Consider the following 15,313-nt stretch of genomic DNA (forward strand, 5'->3'; position numbering starts at 1 on the left):
AAGTAGTGAAACATTGAAGTGACCACGCAAATGTTAATTTTATTTAACGAGTTTACCAAATAACACAGCCTTTAATGCTAATAGGGCATACAGTAGTGACGGGTTTTTGACACTGTTTCTTTCTGACTTCTTCTTGCTCATTCTAGCTGAGAATCTGATGCTTGCCTTCTGTGTCTGTTGTACACTTTATACTCTCAGTGACCAGAAAAACACTGTTTAGTAAAAATGAGCAACAGCTCATGACCCTCAGAAAAATTCAGAAGTCCCCTGGTGGAGAATCTTGGGTATCTTGGTTGGAAAAATGCAGGATTCAGTGGAACCGGCAGGACTAAGGTGGAATACACATATATCAGTATTATTATTGGCCATCTACATGAACATCCAGAATATTACCAGAACTGAAACCAGGACTAGGAGAGCTTCAAATGAGCTTTGCAGGGACCTGCAGCAGAGCTCAATGAGCTTTACCGCAGAGCACGGGTATCAGATGATTGCACGTGGTTAACTACTAGTTAGCTTTTGGACTCTGCCAGTTGATTCAGCTCAATCAATGCGCCTTTATTCAGACATTATATATATATATATATATATATATATATATATATATATATATATATATATATATATATATATATATATATATATTGACTTGGTTTTGGAGCCTGCCCCAAGTGGTTATTCAAATAACTGCAAAAACTGAGCAAAATAAAACGGTTAACATTTTATTGTTTGTTTCAATTAACTATTTAACAAATAAAAATAAAGGCTTTTATATGTTTTCTCACATTGTGTAAATCTTTTTCGATCATTTGTATTCAACTATGATATATATAACTGAATGAACTGGATACGGGACGATTGTTTTGCTTATATCTAACACGTGTGTAGGACTACCATGATCAAGGTTTTAAAAAATAAATAGAAGGGTATTTGTATATTTTGTTTTCATTCTTTATTTTTGGGTCACATACAGACAATCTTGCAGGAATATTTTTGGTAACGATGCAATAATCTGCTTGTCAACAACCTGCCAGAATTACTGCACATCACAAACACATGAAAATGAGTCTAATCATGTGTAACACAGATGACAGCCAATGGCGTTGTCAAAGCAAGACTTTTCCACGTTTAGTTGTGAACGTGGAAACTTGTTTTTACTACTTCATAACTCTTTCTCATCTCACCAGAAAGGGACAGGTCCTCTGCAGGGGAAGAGTTGCATTTCTCTGGTCACTGATTGTACATTTCGTAATGAATAACTGTTTTTTTTGTTAATGTTGTGTGTTCGGAGAAGTGGATTAACAGGGGGAGGGTGGGTTGTCTGATGTTGCGTGCATACTTTTAAAAACTGTCAAGTTTATTTCTGTCTCGCCTTTGTATTAAAAGATAATTCGATGTGCCCGAACTATGCGAGGAGACACATCCATGTTTCTGTGACAGCAAAATGTATAAATTGTCATAAATAAAGCTAATTGTGCAGACATCAGTCCAAGTGAAGAAATTGACTTTGTGAGAATATATATATATATATATATATATATATATATATGTATATATATATATATATACATACATATGAAATATTTATATACATACATACATATACATATATATATATATATATATATATATATATATATATATATATATATATATATTAATATATATATATATATATATATATATACACACATGTGAAATATACATATGTACACACACACTAAATATACACACAAGTAGAATGTAAGGGTCCACATACTCTAGGGGTTCATAGCAGTACTTTGGTGGTACGCAGCAATACTCTCTGGGATTCACGAGATTTAAGGAGAAAAAATAATAAAGAAAAAATAGCATTAGTTCCAATTTCTTCATAACCATAAATAATTAAATGAAATATACTGTAGATGTAAATGTATAAATCAGATTTCATATTTTGTATTTAATCTCAGCATCCTAGACACAGCCCCCCCAGTCTTCTCTGTCACAGGATGGTTTAATTCACCCAACGCCGCAGAGCCCAAAAAACACCAAGCCAGTGCCAAAGACGGAATCACAGCTGCAAAAATACCATCACTTTGTTGAAGAATGTTGAAGGTATATTTTAACGGGATTTATGTCCATGACCTGCAACTGAGTTTTTCTGCAGGGATAAATAAGCCAACAGCAGCAGGAAAGCAGCACGTCTCCAGTTTTTCAGAGGAGACTTGAGCACAAACATGTCTGTTTCAACGTTTAATTAATATCACACTGATAAAACAGTATTGTATTTTACTGTTTCTTTTTGTTGGTATTGTTTTCAAACCAAAATGTTTTGCACTGTTTATGGGGAACTTATTCACAGGGGCTACATACAGTAACTGAAAAAACTGCTCTAATCCCTAGGCTAAGGATACCGTGCAAACCTTTCGGTTGGAAAATTGATCGGTTGGCTGATTATTGGCCATTCTTGATAATATTCTTCAGCTACTGAAAACCCCACACAATATTATAGTAAGAAAACACCAAATGACTACGAGCACAGCTTGAACCTTTTTAAAGGAGACCGTCTCATACAGATGTTTGATATGGATATATGGATGATGTGACAACCCTGATGAAGCAACAAGACCAGGAGTGACGAAGACTTCATCACGGTTCTGTACGTCCGGACCTATAACTTCTGAGTAAAATTCTTTCTAAGAAAGTTAAAATAGTCTTGTTTCAAGAAAACGTGGACGATTTGGCTAGTTTTAAGAATACTAGTCCAGAAATGTTTTCTTGTTGGTTTAGGGATGGCATCCGCTGCAAGTCTGAAATGAGAGAAACAGGAAAACACACAACAGCCCACAAGCCTTTGGAATCTGCAAGAGAGAAAACAAACAAACAGATACAGGAACAGGTAGAGACAAAAACAGCAGCCATTTCAGGTCTCTAAAACTGAATCAAGACTAGGTTACTGTGACTTTCTGTCCCCCAAAACTGTGGAGTGAGTATGTAGGTGAGTGAGCAGGTGTGTATGTGTGTGTAACTGTGTGTGTGCAAAGTGAAAACAAGGTTTTACCTGCAACTACAGTGGAGGAGGGAGGCCACAACCACGCCACCCGAGAGACCAGAAGCCGACAAGGAAGAAACCCGAACCCAGGCCACCAGCAGCCACATGGAAGACCAGAAGAGGGCGGACAAGGACCCAGCCGAGCACCAGCCACCCGGCATGGGCCGAACATGCGACCAGGAGGTCCACACCCTCCAGGCCCACGACCCCCACCCGGCGAGAAGCCAGCCTGCCCGGAGGTGGCCCGGACAGGCCACCTCGACAGTCGCCCCAATTAAAGCGGGGACCCCAGAGCCAAAGGCGCCCCCTGCTGCAAGGCCAGCGGGGGGAAGTGGAGACAGAGCGCGAGAACCCCCCCGACAAGGAGCCACCCGGATAAGCCCAACAGCAAAGAGCCCCAGACCCAGGATAGACAATGGACAACCATTCATCCATCCATTCATCAATCCATCCATTTTCTATACCTGCCTTATCCTTTGCAGGGTCACGGGGGTCTGTTGGAGCCTATCCCAGCTAATTACAGGCGAGAGGCAGGGGTCCACCCTGGACAGGTCGCCAGTCCATCGCAGGACACTGCAGGACACCCATTCACACAGACACCAACATACACTCAAGACATGGACAATCATTCTCTCACCACTCCCATCTCCCCTTGGAGGCCCGGCACAGCCCAGGGCGTCTACTATCCACCCACGCGTTAATGCTAAGACCTTCAACAGTGTGGGCTCATGTTACTAAACCTTTCAAGAGTGACATTAAATTTCAAAGCTCAGTTAAAAGGATGGAACCCCAACAAGATCACAAACACATGAAAATGAGACCTGAAGCATCAACCTGAAGTAGTTAGCTGGATCCAACTGCTTCATCTGAGCCACTACATCGTCACCACAGTCTCCCAGCTCCCAGTGAAGGTTTATCCCACGTACTGTCATTGTCATTTAGCATATGCTTTTATCCAAAGCGACTTAAAAATGAGACACACACACACCATGGAGCAATTAGGGTTAAGGCCTTGCTCAGGGGCGCAAGGCTGGTTCATCTTGGTTGCCATTCTGGGGCTTGAACCTGAGTCCTCCAGACCCAAGCCCACCTCTCTAGCCACTAGCCCCTAGTAGAAGGAAGCCTAACTCCAGTCACAAATCCTTAAAACCAGGCCTCACATCAGACAAAGAGTTTCGTCAATGGTATGTTGATGGGATGAACAAACAAACAACTCCGTGTCTGGACCGCTTCGGCTCTGTGTTTCAGATCATTGTCTTGTTTGAGGGTACCATGTTGTTAAAGACCCTGTTCTTTCAGAAAAGTCCTGCATTTTCCTGCAGAATCACAGTGTAGAACTGATTTACTCGTCCTTGCGAGGACAAACACTGTCCTCCAGCCACAGGAAAACAGAAAAACCAGCAAACAAACAAAGCGGGTGAACAAATATACTGGAGGAAACACCCAACATGTGCAGAATATATGAACAGCGACTGCAGCAACAGTCTGAGGACAGCACGCCCGAAGAACACACCAAACGCCAGGACAGAGTGTGGTTGAAAGCTGAGGGGAGTAACGATGCTGGTCTGCTGATAACAAGATAAGGCCGCCGGTGGATGGGTAGCTCCTGCCCAAAGCCCTTTGGACCCTGGACAGAAAAAGAACCAAAATTGAGTAAATTGAGGTGACTGAGGATCAAACAGACAAACACTTCTGGGAGATGACCCAGAGATCCTGGATGGAGGTGAAATGACTCTGGAGGGTGTGACGAAGCCTTCTGTACAGGTCTGACCAGCATTGAAGCTGGAAACTGGGTGGGAGGGTGGCTGAACAGGTGAGGAGGGAACCCATCTTCAAATCAGGAAGGAGGTCGGTGGAGCAGAGAAGAGTCTTCTCACAGCAAAACAGAGGAACCCCTCACTGCTCCACTGCAGGCTCAGGTTCTGGTGAGTGATGGACTGATTAGAGCCCAGGTTAAAATGTATTTACAAAGAAAGACTTGCAAATGTTTTGTGTTAAATACAAGCTTGTTAAGAGGCCGGGTACCAGGAAAAGCACTTGGAGCCACATTTACATTTAACTGCACAAAGACAACGAAACAAACCTACGTGTTCTGCGCTGCTGCTGGGAAACAAAGCCTGCGTCAACCGTATCCGAGTGCCAGCGCCTCAGGCTAATCTTAGACGTGCCGTGCTTTCAAATGGAAAATAATGATAATGAAACACTGGAAATATTTCCGTCAGTGTCACTTCAAATTACTCATCTTCATATGACGAGGAACGAGGAAAGATAAAGCAAAAAAGGTTGATGCAAATGTGGCGGCATGATGCACTCTGTCCAAAATAAGCAGTCTGAACCCATTTATAATCATATTTGGTGACAACAAATCATTTTTCTCTGCAAAATGAACTACAAAGGCAGAGGAGAAATAAATTAAACTGCAGAAAAGTGTCAAACCAAATTGAAATGGGGAGTGGACGGAAGAAGGAGGAGCTGCAATAAACTACCAGATTCATATTTTTTCAGATCAATAACTGATACCGGCTCAGAGAGGACGTGCACTGATGAGACCGAGCTTGTGAAAAGTAAGGAGTTACTTGTACTTGATCAAAATCTTAATGTGGACGTATTCTAATCATTTTTGGTCATGTTATGTAAATCTCTGCAACTTCTAAAGGAGCTTCAGGAGAGGCTCCTCCTGTTTTCTGATTGGCTGAATTCGGAGGCTAGCTGACTGGCAGGGCTAATCTCTCATGAACGTTCATTAGTCTTGTTGTCAGTCAAAGTACTACTCAGTCCAGCGGGATGAAAAATGCACTGGATATGTCAGAATTCTTCAGAGGTTACAGCAGCTGCTGCACACGTACGACGCTCCACCCAGCTAACGTCCAGGTTGCAGAACTAGGGTTCATTGCAGTTCCTCTACCGACCACCAGGGTCAATTGTTTGATTTCACACCCATGACATCTTTGGGTGGGTGCATCTTTTTTTACCACATCATGAGAGTTCTTATAAAGTAATATATGTATTTCTATTATGATTGATTGATGGCAGTTAGCTGAGCAACCACTGGTTTTTACGAAGCCAGCGTTGGTTAAATGTAATATCAAAAAAAAAAAGAAAATTTGTATAATGATTGAATAACTTCCCTTTTTGAGATTAATTAAGTATTTTTTAATCTTAATTTGAATTGAATCAACATGTAAAACGGTATATTCTACTTTAAATTTCTGCCGGCAGATGGGGTTCGGCCGATGGAGCTGGTAGCCACAGCTAACTCTGACTGACATATGGTGGGCGGGATCCCGTCTGTTTCCCGAGTGACATGGCTGCCCCCTTAGGAATAGAACCGGTCCTCAGAAACCAATGGGTCACGTGACCCAACCATTGTTTTTTAGTCTTTGACATGTACGCCTCTCAGATACAAGCCGCGCTTGTACGCCAGACGACAGTCACTCTACGTCATCATTCGAGGGCGATGAAAGGCAAGCAATGTCTTTTGGCCAAATGACGTAAAAACATTGAAGATACCGTTGACAGCATCATTTTCCCTCTAGCGCATCGGTACTCCGGGATTGACCCGGGGCTGGGCCCGGATGCATAGGTCCATCTGTGATTGGAGGAAGAGGACCAATATACAGCTCCAGTTCGTGCTTGCGTAAGCAGTAAGTTGTTTTGAGAAAAATCTTGTAATCTTGTAAATCTTGGCCTGAAAACTGTGTGTATGACAGTTTAAAAACTCTTTAAACATTTTTGAAAGTCAGGAAAAGAATGTGTGCCCTCTATCTATAATTTGTCTCACTTTGTGTACCACCGTTTCTCTACACCCAATAAAGAGACAGCATGAACGGTGAAGTAAGCACAAATGTCTCACCCGAACAATTTACTTTAGGTGATGACATTTCACTTGTCAGAGTAGAAAAATTTGCCCAAATCCAAAGCTGAGAAAACAGCAGGCAGATCGACTGCAGTGAAATGGATTATCCAGCAGGAATAGTTTGAGAAATGTATGTTTTTAAAATGACTTTCATTTGTCAAAGTTTCTATGAAATGAATATCTTGTGGTAAATCATAGAAAGACCGAAGCCCTGCCAGAGTACGAACACGACCCAGCTGACATCCACAAGTTTGGAAAAAAACTACCTAGGTAGCAGACACAACATCTGTGCAAACCTGGGTAATTTTTGTCTCTTTACATGTAACAACAGGTTCAGAAAAGCAAATAATCTAAGCGATAAAAATTGAGAAAAATAAATCATATTCCTTTTTCCCTGTGGAGGAAACCAGTGAGCATTGTTTGCAGTGAGACCAGCCTCTGCCAGATATTAATGAACTTTTAGGTGACTTTCAGCAAAGTACAAGCCAAGCCAGCGCTGAGGCATCACTTATTTGATATGAACAAACTTACTGAAGATGAGGGGACAGCTTTACTCACTCCCTTCAAAGATTCTCAACAGGACTGACATCTCGCCTCTGACAGAATCTTGACTGTGGTGTCTTTCAGAAAGTTTTGGGTTAATTTAAATGTATGTTTTGGATCAGTGTTGTTTCAAGCGTTCTGCGAATGTATGTCCTTTATCCTACAGAACAACATTATGCTGTATTTTCCGATGATCCCATTCACCCAAACAAGTCCTGTGTCTGAAGCAGAGTTGTGCTCCCACCACCGTGTTTCAGTGTGATAACTGTGTTTATTTGAATTTAAAAGCCTTCTTCACCAAAGTCCAGCATGCAAATGTATCCAAACAGCTCAAGTTTGGTCTCATCAGACTGATTTACACACAAATGTAGTAGTAGAGCTCCTCTGGGCGATGACCTTGTAGGCCACCTCGATGAAAAGTCCTCACAAGAGCCTGCATATATCATCAAGTCAAGGGGAGTTTTTCTTGCCAATTTTTATGTTTATGTAATAATTGCTCCGGGGTCATGTTCTGGGTCTCTGGAAAGTGCCTAGAGACAACTTACGTTGTAATAGATGTTATATATATAAAATTGAATTGAACTGAATTAATTAATGTGCAAAATTAATTCAATAGCTCTAGCAGTAAATAGTCATGATTTAAAATAATCCCAGCTGTGACCTCCAACCCCTCCAAAGTAAGGTGGTAATTGGTGTTATTCTTTTTTTAACAGTGTTCCAGCTTCCACAGCTTCATACTAATCTCAGGAAACCAACTTTTTATCAGAATGTAAACAGTTAAAACCGATAAAATACAAATGCTTTCTTGTAATATACTAACTCAACTTATAAAAGCTTTCCTGTATCAATTTTTTGTATGTATATTTCCACAATGAAATGAAATTGATGGGAATTTTGTGGCTTTAAGGTGAAGGTTGAATGTAAGAATCCCTGTTATACTGTCCACTGCATTCATAAGTCTTTCAGCACCATGGAGAGAGAGACGCTACCCGACCACCAGCTCTATTTTCATTGACTGAACATTTTTAATTATTCATTAAATCAATCACAAAGTAGTAAGTGGACAAAGTAGTAAGTCCAATCGTGTTATTGTCATAATTTGAGCACTATCATCCACTCAACTGGAAGAATATTAAAAATCCTCCTTTGCAGTCCATGGTATTGTTTTTGGTGTGAACAGTTTCATATTTCATTCAAAACTGCAGCCTGACTGTGGCTCCCCAAATGTAATCTGGTAATACAGATTTAAGAAAAGCAGTAAAGCTGAGTTGCTGCTCTTATTACAGTTTTTCTCAATCACTTTGGTACATTTTTCCAATCATTCTTGCAATTTGCAGAAGATCAAGTGCATTTCTCAAAACAGTTTGAACAAATAGCAAAACACTGTGGATCACCTGCAAAAGCCAGTCTCTTGCTCAAAATCCTTAGTCCATCCCTCAAAAGCAAGTTTTTGTGTCAATATACTTGTCAGTGCCATCAGAATGTTTAATCATTGTGTCATTGTGTACAGATAAGACAGTCAAATTCATTAGTCATGTTGGCAATTGAAGGCACTTTGAAGGGACATGTTGATGTAAAATGTGGTTTAGGTGTGATGACAAGTGTTGTACATTTGACCTCATATAATGTATACGTGTAAGATTGACTGGAAAAGACAAGATTCACATTTACAGAATGACTTCTTCATTGGCAAACATTGAAATTGCAGTCCGTAAAGAAAAAAAAAAGACAGCGTTGCACATAACAAAGGTGAAATACAATACATAAGTGTAAACATAGGTCAAAAATATAAACATAGGTCATACAGTAGGTAAACAAAAAAATATGAACAACTCCCCAAATTCTAATCTCAATCCTGATCTTCAGCTTCTTCCCGTTCCTGTCTGTTAGGCCACAAATTCTCATCCACGTCACACCTGATGTCCTCCCGTGCAAGGCAGCGTGGATAGTATCTTCTTGCATGCCTAATCCATGCTCTGCAGGAATCTGTTGTCCAATAAGGTTTCGACCCCGTCTTCTGCGCTTTGTCAGATTGAAGCCAGCCTCGTTCATGTAAATGAAGTGACAGGGTGGATCACTAGCTTCCAGTTCCATCATGCGCTAAATACAGAAGACAAAATGTTATTTTTGGAATTACTGCATTACATGCATTTGCAAAAGAAGTTAGATCAAACGTATATGACATATTGCATCTTCTTTTCTACAGCCATAGCATATGTGCAAATGCCACACTTACAGTAGTGTAGTGTACATCTTTACATTACATTGCATTTGGCAGACACCTTTTACTGTAAACCCAAAGCGACTTACAAACGAGGACATATCTATATATGGTTTTGGAATAAAAGTTGTACCTGGACAAAGTGGTAGCGCAGCTCCTTCACCCTCTCACCATTTCTTTCAAATGGGACAGTGTATAGCTGTTTCATGCGCATGTGTTGTTTTTTTAGCACTCTGTCAATGGTAGAGATACTGACTGTTTGGATGTTTGCAAATGTGTCATTGTCCTGCAAAATAGTAGTCTGTATCTCTCTCAGTGTAATGGCGTTGTTTTCAACAACAATGTTGCAGATAGCCATCTCCTGGTGTGGTGTGAAAATCCGCCCTCTACCACCCCTGTGTACTTGTCTTGCAGTCCTATGTGGGAAATAGAAATGTAAACCAAAACAAATTTGAGGAAGACACAATGGCATTGTATAGAGCATCAGTGGAATAGACTACTGTAATTTTGTATGGGGCATTACTGTATTGACATGTAAATACAGTAAACTCCATGTAATTCAGCACATACTGTTAGATTACACACCTGTCCTCTCTACGGAAAGTTTGAATAATTGAGGACACAGTTGTTCTGCCAACATTTGGCTGCACCCTTCTCCCCGCTTCAGCCATAGTCAGCCCATGATTCAAAACATGGTCTACAAGTGTTGCTCTGATTTCATCAGGAACACGCATGTGTCCGCCTCTTCTGCCTCTTCCTCTTCCTACTCCTCCACCACGCAGCCTCACCCCTCTTCCTCTCCTTCTTCTTGGCTGTTGTCCTTCCATTGTCAGACATTGTAACTTTCTATTGTGCTCTGGTTACCTATATACTCCCCAGTAGATTGTTCATGAGATGCTCCCTTGAGCTCATTCAGAAAACTGTCGATCATTGGTTGATCAACTCTTTTCATTAGAGAAAGTCTAGATTCACCTGGGAGGAATTTACCAATTTAGATCATATTTACAGACAAATGTCTTATGGAAATGTATATATGCTTGACATGTTATGATGGCTTGGTAAATCATTTTGCATGTGAAGACTTATATGATGAACTATAGCCTAAATGTTTTGGGGAAAGAGACTATTTGATAGATTCCTATAACAAAGCATTTTGATTAGCATGACAAAAGCAATTGATAATGTACGAAAAAACTGAGAATTGTACACAATCATTTGCATGGATGGACAAAAGCATTTGCAATTTGTTCAATGCAATGAGAAACTGCCTTTTTCATCTGCACAAATGGCATGATGATGTGAAAACTGAACAAGAACTTTTGAGAATTTCAATTCTGATGTGAGAAATGTACCAAACCAATTGAGAAAAACTGTAACAACGGCGGCGGTGGTGGTGTGTGGAGGCAGAGTAGACGACTTCTACTGCAAAAAGAATTCACAAAAAAGGTGACAAATAAAAATAGGTAACTTGATGTAAGCATTTGAGAGTTACTGTGACCTTGTTGGCCGAGACTACACCAGCAATACATGCACACATGCCCACCTTATGTCAATCACCAGGGCTAATATGGGGATCGAAATTGTTTTTTGTACCAAATTATAAATATGTTTATTTCTGCTGTTAGTTGGACATTTTGACATGGACGTCACTATTGGATCCAGACTCTAGTGGCTGGTGTGGGTCCAGATCCTGACCCTAGTGCTCAGTAGGAGAACTGCAGGTCTACATCCAGACCCTAGTGGTCAGTAGAGGTACTGAAGGTCCGGATCCAGACCCTAGGGGCTGGTAGAGGACCTGCATGTCCAGATCCGAACTCTAGTGGTCAGTGGAGGAACTGCAACTTGTAATTCTTCTGGGCTGACCTTAACACAGGAGCTAGATTGTTGATTCTTGGTTAAAGTCTACGGCGTTTTAGTTTTAAACTCATGTTTGTAGCAGGTAGCGGGTCGTCACTAGCTCCAGTTAAAGGAGCATGAGGCTCCTTTTAAGAAATGAGACTCTCTAGCGCCACCCTTCGCCACGACGGCCGTCGGGGGTACTGCAGCCAACAGCGAAGCCGGCACGGGAGAACGGGGAGAACGGGGAGAACGGGGAGAACGGGGAGAACGCGCATGCACCGTCATTTGACGTCACATCCGCAGGACAGCGCGGGAAATTCCGGTCACAATTGCAGCACATTTTGCAGCACACAGCCTGTTCAAGGCAACGGAGAGATACACTAGACGGCTCATTCGTTTTGGTTTGGAACGCTTCATCTGACATTATTACTAGAAAACTTAAAACGTATACGATTTTTTTTCTTAAATCCTGCCTCAATCCTGCCTCATGCTCCTTTAACAGTTCAGTTTTTCCATTCCCATCTTTTTACGATGACTTCACTTACCTGATCGCTGTTTGGATTGTGTTTTGTTTTAGTCTATAAAAGGATGAAAACAGAATCCAAGACTTGTCTGTGGAACGAGCTGTATCAAGTTTACATCCAACAAAAGCTATCAAAACAAAACATCCACTTTGTGTGACTGGTGTAGTGGCCGAGCGTGGGTTCACTATCAGACGGTTAAATTAATTACATCACCAGATTTTCTCACTTCACATGGAACAAAGTGCACATTGAAGAGATTTCCTGGTGACGAGTACCCTTGAACGTCTGCGAGAACAAAGTAAACAAAAACCGATGCGACGGACTGAACGGCTCACTCAAACCTCAGGAGCGCTTTCAGAGATGACAGCTCGGTCTCTCCAGGCACAACAGGTGGAAACAGGAGGCTGCCTATCTCATTATTGAATTAATTTAGCCTAAGTGAAGTAGTTTGCAACCTGGTTTTAATCATGATAATCTTCATCTAACTGTCTGGATTTATTGGCTTGTGATGATAAAAGGTTGTTTAAGATTCATCTATTTATAGACCTAAGATTCATCTATTTATAGACCTAACCACTTAAACCTCATCCAAATCTGTTTGATTTCCCAGAGCTGGTTTCAGTAATACAAATGAATTAGTGGTCACATTAAAGGTTGATGCTCCAGGATACAGTAGGAACTCCAGGGTGTTTGTGGTCGCAGCTTCCGAGTTGCATTATGGTCTGCTGAATCAATGGTCGTTCAGAATTCATTCATAAAAGAGCTCAATCTTGTATGAAATGCTGTGAGGACGATGATGTTATCCAACACCTTCACAGCGGGAGACAAAAGTCCTCTTGTGCAGTGTGCATGCTCAATTAACTCCATGGGAACGCTTATTTTTCAAGTGGGGTGGGCCTGAGTGAGCCGAGCCTTTTTATCTTGTCACGTTAGCCTTTGGAAACTCATGAAAGGGGAGGGTGGGGGCATGTGAATTTTGGGGGGAAAGGCTCGCTAAATGGTTGCTTGAAAAGCAAAAACCAGCAAAACCACAGAAATCTGGTCCTCGTTGTCAGAAACCGTCTCAGTCAAGTCAGCTTTGTGAAAAATAAAAATTTGGCAAGCTTTGCCCCTCGGCCCTCATTTATACAAGCAAATGCGATTGGAGACACTGTCATGCAAATGCCTGCCATATCTGAGCCAAGTTGGCCCCCTGCCCGGGGGATGGACGGCTGCTTTGGCTGTGAAAACCGCGGAGGCCGATGATGTGAAAAGGATTCATCTGTTCTGAGACTGCAGGCTTTAAGTCACCACGACAGCTACGTTAACCAGCCGTACAACCTGGAGGGCCGGAGCTGCTTATCGCAAATCACACCTCATTAACTCGGACCGTGAAAAACTGACTGGCTTACTGGCTTAAACATCCCCTGAAATCTGTGCATGAGAAAAAGATATGCATTAATCAATAAAAACAGATAAACCAGTCACCGAATTCCAACAGACGGTAAACATACCGCTGGAGGACAAGAACATTTCTTTACTCTTAGCAAAGAGCTTTAACTCATCCTTTGAGGTGGTTTCAAAATGATTATGGGTCTGAACCACATCACAGAACTCTCTTTCAACAACCACTTGAAAAAGCAAAGAGGAGTTTTTTCATGTTGAAATATCAATTACGATGTTATTTAAAGGAATATTTTATGTTCTAGCTCCTTTTTATCCCATCCTTTCAGCAAAGGTGACTCAAACTAACGGTATTCCCTCATCTTCATCATCTGTGGATCACTCTAAGGCACTCTGTGACATGTCGACGCCATGAAACTACCTTGCAGCGCTACAGAGGACTCTGCGGCAGAGGCGAGCAAAAGACTCGTGGAAGAGGAACGAGAGTGCCACGAAGAACGAGATCCAACAAGAGTAAATCTCTGGCAGTTGTTTACCTCCTTGCGTTCGTGGTGACCCACTGAGCTCCGTTAGACCTCAAGAGCCGACCTTAGAAATGTCCAGGTTAGGGTTGCCACCCGTCCCTTGAAATACGGAATTGTTCCGTAATTGGGAATTAAAAGTTGCGTTCCGTATTGAACCAATACGGACATATGTTATGCTCTTATTTATTTATGTCATAATATACAGGTGAAGTTTGGAAAATTTGAATATATTGCAAAACTTCATTCGTAGTAAATTCAACTTAAGGTGAAACAAATATATTATTTCCCTCTACATGCAAAGTGATATATTTCAAGCCTTTATTTGTTATAATTTTGGTGATTATGGCTCACAGTTTATGAAAACCCCAAATAAAAAATCTAAAAAAATTAGAATATATTATGAAATCAATAAACAATTCAATCATCAAATTATAACAAATAAAGGCTTAACATATCTTGCTTTGCCTGTAATGAGACTATGTAATATACATGTATTAGTTTCACCTTTTAAGTTGAATTATTGAAATAAATTAACTTTTACACCATATTTTTCACCTGTAGGCTACAGTACATCCTGGCTGATGTGGACATAATTAGCATAGGAGGATATTTCAGTTGCTAGTATGGTTGGCTGTCTGTACAGTCATGCAAGTTCAATGCTATTAAAGCACTTTAAACTTTAAATCAAAGCGTTTAGTTTTTTGATATAAAATAAATACATTTCTATGCAGTTTAGAAGTTTTGGGGATGTCCCTTTTTTTGGCGCCTGCGCTGCTGAAATCGGGGAGTCCCTTATTTCTATTTCTGAAAGGTGGCAACCCTAGTCCAGGTAGAAGCTGAAGTAGAAAGAAAATGCAGTTCCACTGGCCAGAAAGAGTTTTGTGTCTATCATTATCTATAAAAAAGTAGGTTTCTTGAGTAAAGGTCTAATTACAACAACCTTAAAACTCTGTGGCACATGGGTAGTCTGTTCTCATGTTCTCATCGGAGAAATCAAAGACGAATGTCGGGCTTGGTTCTTACTAACGGTTGGTTGCTCCGCTAAGCGTGGTAGCATGGTGAATACGTATGAGGAAGTGATAGTGGCTAACCATTGGCTGAGCTAACTGTCAATCAATCATATTAGAAATACATTTAATATTTTATGTAAAGTCTCCTGGCGTGGCACAAAAAATTCACCGCCCTCAGAGCCGTCACGGATGTGACATCAAACGATTGAGATCAAAACAGATTTTTGTAGCAGACTGTAAACATGTAAATTTCTGCTCTAAAGCTGGACATTTTCAAGTGGAGGTCAGTGCAGGTGGACTCGCTTTCGCAGGCCCTAGTGGTGAGTGAAGGAACTGCAGCCTCGGTGTACTTGTCGCTAGATGGTTAACCCCTCTCCAGCCT

This window comes from Cololabis saira, chromosome 9, assembly GCF_033807715.1.
Source record: "Cololabis saira isolate AMF1-May2022 chromosome 9, fColSai1.1, whole genome shotgun sequence".
NCBI classification, from domain to species: Eukaryota; Metazoa; Chordata; class Actinopteri; order Beloniformes; family Belonidae; genus Cololabis; species Cololabis saira.